The sequence below is a fragment of a genome, unplaced genomic scaffold (genome assembly GCF_019419815.1).
Source record: "Pyrus x bretschneideri cultivar Hongxiangsu unplaced genomic scaffold, Pyrus_bretschneideri_v1 Contig66, whole genome shotgun sequence".
NCBI classification, from domain to species: domain Eukaryota; kingdom Viridiplantae; phylum Streptophyta; class Magnoliopsida; order Rosales; family Rosaceae; genus Pyrus; species Pyrus x bretschneideri.
The window spans coordinates 94,507-100,544 of NW_025999805.1; positions in this window are offsets into that span (position 1 = coordinate 94,507).

The window sequence follows — 6,038 nt, forward strand, 5'->3', positions numbered from 1 at the left end:
CATACTACAGTTTGAAAAAGTGTGTTCATTTTGCAGACTTTGAATAATCAAAACTAAAATATTTGTTGAATGATTCCACACCTATCAAGGACACAACTTCAGGTCGTTAACATTATATTTAGAAGTGTGGGACATGTGTATTGTGCCATATGCACTAGGGTGCGATATTATATTTGTGCTAAAACCAGTTTACCAAGAAAGGATGGTTCATTTAAAAAACTTCGTGAAACATCGAAAGTAATATAGATCAATTTTATATTTGTTCGCCCCTTATATGTGCATTACGTTCCTATATCGCAACTACACCACATATTGATATATCATTTTTATCTTTTTAGATAATTATATTGCTCGACCAAACTCAGACATGTGCAAAACTATTGTTGAGTATGTGGCAACTCGTAGGATCATGATCTTCTTTGTAACAGTCATACGTGCCTTCTTTTTTGTTTCTGGATCTATGTTCAGAAAGATGGAAACTTCGCCATATCGTATTGCTCAAAATTTTTACAAAACAATGTTGAAATAGGTTTATGAAAGACTTTTGGCTCACTTTTATTAGAATATGGATTGAAGTTGTTATGCAGATACTACAGTTTGGAAAAGTGTGTTCATTTTGCACACTTCCGCATCTTTTTTTTTTTTTTTTTTTTTTTGTATGAATAATCAAAACTAAAATATTTGTTGAATGATTCGACACCTATCAAGGACACAACTTCAGGTCGTTAACATTGTATTTAGAAGTGTGGGACATGTGTCTTGTGCCATATGCACTGGGGTGCGATATTATATTTGTTCTAAAATCAGTTTACCAAAAAGGGGTGCTAATTTCTTAATCTATTGTACTTCAAAGATTTTGTGCTTTATGACAAATTTAATCTCTGACCTCACGTTTACATTTTGATATAGTGGGAAAAGAAATGCTCGAGATATGCGTTTGCGTATTTACGGCAGAACAATTAAGGCCAGGCACATTTTTTCCTACATTTCCTCTCTTTTTCATGCAATGATAGTCACTAACACGACAAGCGCGCAAGTTTAGTTCATAGTTTTCTCAACTCTACTCTTATAAACTAGTCAATAAATTAATTTGCAAATAAGTAATATTTGGGTGAAATAATAAATATCTATGTGATTGTTGATATTTAAACAATTTATGGGAACTTGTAAGTTGCGTTTATCGTACCAAATAAATACCAAATTTAGAAACTCTCGTATATGATACCTCGCAGGAATAAATACGTTGCTAAAGTATTTTTAAAGGAAAATGCTTTTTTCAACTTACAAATGATTCGCACTTTTGCCTCATTGCTTATAAGTGTAAAACTCCTTGCGTCAAAGTTCAACAGCATCTAAGAGATCACTTTTGGAGAAAATCAAAACTTACGCATTCTTTCCACCATTATGACCAGACTAAACATGTTTCCAATTTTGGTCATTTTGCTTTTGGCGAGTTGCGCACTTCTAACGTTGGCGTATTTGGATGACTCGCCAGTCGTGGTTGAGTGCAAAAAATAGTTCGACGTGTACAACTATATTTTCAAAGGGAAGAAAATTGCTGACAGTAGTTGCCGAGCTCTTGTGGCGTTGGGAAGACCGTGCCATAATGTTTTCTTGAACAATACTTTTACTTATGAACATACCGGGAACAAAACTGCCATTCAAGCCAGGGCTGACCGAGTATTTAATCATTGTATAATTGTAAATTATGTCCCACCTCCTTCTTCTCTATCTTAAACAGAGAATTAAACTTCTCTAGGGCTAATAAATTTGTGGCATGTTTCAAGAGATAGAATAAAATTTTTATAAATTTGATTTAATGCATTATTACGACTTCACTTAATAGCTTTGAGTTAAAAACCATTTTCTTCAAGATTGAGGAATGAACAATAGCAATCAAACAACTACCACGCTAATTTAGAAAACTTCGTCAAACATCGTAAGTAATATAGATCGGTTTTATATTTGTTCGTCAAACTTCGATATTACAGCTACACCGCATATTGATCTGTCATGCTTATCTTTTTAGAAAATTATATTGCTCGGCCAAATTCAGACATGTGCGAAACTATTGTCGAGACATGGTTACTCGTATGATCGCGATATTCCGGGTAACAGTCATACGTGCCTTCTTTATTATTTCTTGATTTAAGTTGATAAAAATGGAAACTTCGCCATATCGTATTGCTAAAGTTTCTTACCAAATGATGGTTAAATAGGTTTATGAAAGACTCTTGACCCACTCTCATTAAAATTGTGATTCCAGTTGTTATGCACAAACTACAGTTTGTAAAAGCATTTCCATTTTGCATACCTCTGCATCTTTTTTATTTTTGTCTGAATAACCAAAACTAAAATATTTGTTGAATGATTCGACACTTATCAAAGACACAACTTCAGGTCGTTAACATTATATTCAGGCGTGCAGGACACGAGTATTGTGCTTTATGCACTAGGGTGCGATATTATATTTGTGCTAAAATCAGTTTACCAAGAAAGTGGTGCCTCTTTGCTTCCTTTTGCTTATCTCTACCCGGGGGCCTTGCAAAAGAAGAAGTTGGGGTCATTTGTTCGACACCTTCATTGTCGGCAAAATTCACACCTTCATTGACATCATTTGGGGGTGGGGCTTCATTACGAAATAATCTTCCACATTGTTGGTTCGCATCGGTTCCCCACCTCGGACAATCCTTGAGGATGTTCCAAGCATGATGCAACTTAAAATCTTGATTTTTCGGTGTAGTTCTTGTCTTGTAAATTGCCATTGCTTTCACCCTATGCAACAAATACATAAAAATAATTAGTTGCAAAATACTATTATGTACATGACAACTAAAATATCAACAAATAAACTCACAATTTTTGAGGCCCCCCTTCCACTAGGCATGTCAACCATGGCTCTCTCCAAGCTTCCTTTCCACAAAGTGCACGCTTTGTTGATAATCTTCCACCAATCATAAACACCACCAACTTCCCTTCGACCGGCGTTGGAGTTTTCATGGAACTTATCAACGATTTTACCCCATAAAACCTTTCTATTTTGATTGGTGCCGATGGCACCATCTTCGCTAATCGAAATCCATGCCAAACATAAAGCAATATCTTCATCAAAGGTCCAATTACGACCTCTAACATGCTCTTTTGCCATCTTGAAAATTCTGGAAATGAGAATAAATGGTATAAAGAAAAATTGGAAGAATTGTAGGAGAAAAGTGAGTTTTGTGTGGATGTTTGAACAAATACATAGGTATTTATAGAGTTTTTGGTTGAATTTTAAGTTAAAGAATTTTTTAAAATTATTCTAGCCGTTGGATTTAAATTTGGACCATTAGATCTTTTTTTTTTAACCATTATATTTAATTATATTCGATCTAAGCCGTTGGATTCAATAAACACATAAATATAAAACTAAAAAAAAAAAAAAATTGAACCTGGACCGTTGGATTATAAAAAGTAGCCATTGGGCTGCTTATTGCACTGACAGCTAAGGGAACACCCCCACGTGGGGCTGTTGGTTTTCTGAAAGTGCCTAGCACGTGCAGCGAGTAGGCGAGTAGGGAAAGGGAACTAGGCTTCACAACCCCAGTTTCAATCTCAGTTGGTGGGGCCCATTTTGGTTTGTGGCTTAAAACTGGGCTGGTATTTGACCCTCAAATGAGTTTTAGGTTTTAGGTTAATTTTGGATCATGGGTTGGAGTGGATTTTGGGGGGAAAAAAGGGAAAATTTTAGGTTATAAGTCACCATTGGAGATGGTCTAACACGAAAAGCGCGGAAGCTCATTTCAAGGTTTTCGCAATTCTTTTCTAACAAACTAGTCAATCAATTAATTTACAAATAAGTAATATTTGTGAGAAATAATAAACAGCTATGTGATTGTTGATATTTAAACAATTTATGGGAACCTATAAGTTACGTTTATGGTAGCAAATAAATTCCAAATTTAGAAACTCTCGTATTTGATACCTCGCGGCAATAAATACGTTGCTAAAGTGGTTTTAAAGGAAAATGTGTTTTTCATTTTACGAATGACTCGCACCTTTGCCTCATTCCTTAAAAGTGTAGAACTCCTAGCGTCAAAGTTCAACAGTATCTAAAGGATCGGTTTCTGAGAAAATAAAAAGTTACGTATTATTTCCACCATTATGGCCGGACTAAACATGTTTCCAATTTTGCTCATTTTGCTTTGGTGAGTTGCGCACTTCCAACGTTGGCGCATTTGGACGACTCGCCAAGCGTGGTTAAGTGCAAAAAAAAATTTTAGCATAAAGTATGCATTCGACTTGCACAACTATATTTTCAAAGGGAAGAAAATTGGTGACGGCAGTTGCCTAGCTCTTGTGGCGTTGGGAAGACCGTGCCATAATATTTTCGTGAACAACACTTTTACTTATGAACACACCGGGAACAAAACTACCATTCAAACCAAGGTTGAACGAGTATTTATTCATTGTATAATTGTATATTCCATCGCACCTCCTTCTTCTCTATCTTAAGCAGAGAATTGAACTTCACTAGGGCTAATAAATTTGTGGCACGTTTCATGAGTTAGAATATAATTTGATATATTTGATTTGATGCCTTATTACAACTTCACTTTGTTGCTTTGAATTGCAAACCATTTTCTTCAAGAATGAGGAATGAACAATAGCAATAAAATATCTACCACTTTAATTTAGAAAACTTCATGAAACATCATAAGTAATACATATCAGTTTTATATTTGTTCTGCCACTATATGTGCATTACTTTCCGATATTCCAGCTACACCGCATAGTTTTAGATAATTATATTGCTCGACCAAACTCAAGCATGTGCAAAACAATTGTTGAGTATATGGCCACTCGAATGATCGCGATCGTCACTGTAACAGTCATACGTGCCTTCTTTATTGTTTCCAGATCAAAGTTTAAAAAGATGGAAATATTTGTGTATCGTATTGCTCAAAATTCTTACAAAACATGTTGAAATAGGAACATGAAAGACACTTGATCCACTCTTATTTGAATTTTGATGCAAGTTGTTATGCACAAACTACAGTTTGTAAAAGCGCTTTCATTTTGCACACCTCCACATCTTTTATTCTTATCTTTTCTATTTTTGTCTGAATAACCAACACTAAAATATTTGTTGAATGATTTGACACTTATCAAAGACACAACTTCAGGTCGTTAACATTATATTTAGGCGTGTGGGACATGAGTATTGTGCCTTATGCACTAGGGTGCAATATTATATTTGTGCTAAAATCAGTTTACCAAGAAAAGGGTGCTCATTTTCTTAATCTATTGTACTTCAACGATTCTTCACTTCTTAACAAATTTAATCACTGACGTCACGTTTATATTTTGATATAGTAGGAATAATAATGCTCGACAAATGCATTTGTCCATTTACGGCAAAACAAATAAGGCTAGTCGTGTTCTTTTTCCTACTTATCGTCCCTTTTTCGGGCAATGATAGTCACTAACACGACAAGCGTACAAGTTCAGTTCACGGTTTTTACAACTCTATTGTGATAAACTAGTCAATCAATTAATTTGCAAATAAGTAATATTTGTGAGAAATAATAAATAACTACGTGATTGTTGATATTTAAACAATTTATGGGAACTTGTATGTTATGGTTATCGTACCAAATAAATACCAAATTTAGAAACTCTCGTATTTGATTCCTTACAGAAATAAATACGTTGCTCAAGCAGTTTTAAAGGAAAATGCATTTTTCATCTAACAAATAACTCGCACCTTTCCCCTAACGCTTATAAGTGTAGAACTCCTTGCGTCAATGTTCAACAACATCTAAGGGATCGTTTTCTGAGATAATCAAAAGTTACGCATTCTTTCCACCATTACGGCCGAACTAAACATGTTTCCAATTTTGGCCATTATGCTTTTGGAGAGTTGTGCAGTTCCAACATTGGCACATTTGGATGACTTGCCGGCCGTGGTTGAGTGCAAAAATCATTTCAACATAAAGTATGCATTCGACGTGTACAACTATATTTTCAAAGGGAAGAAAACTGGTGACGGTAGTTGC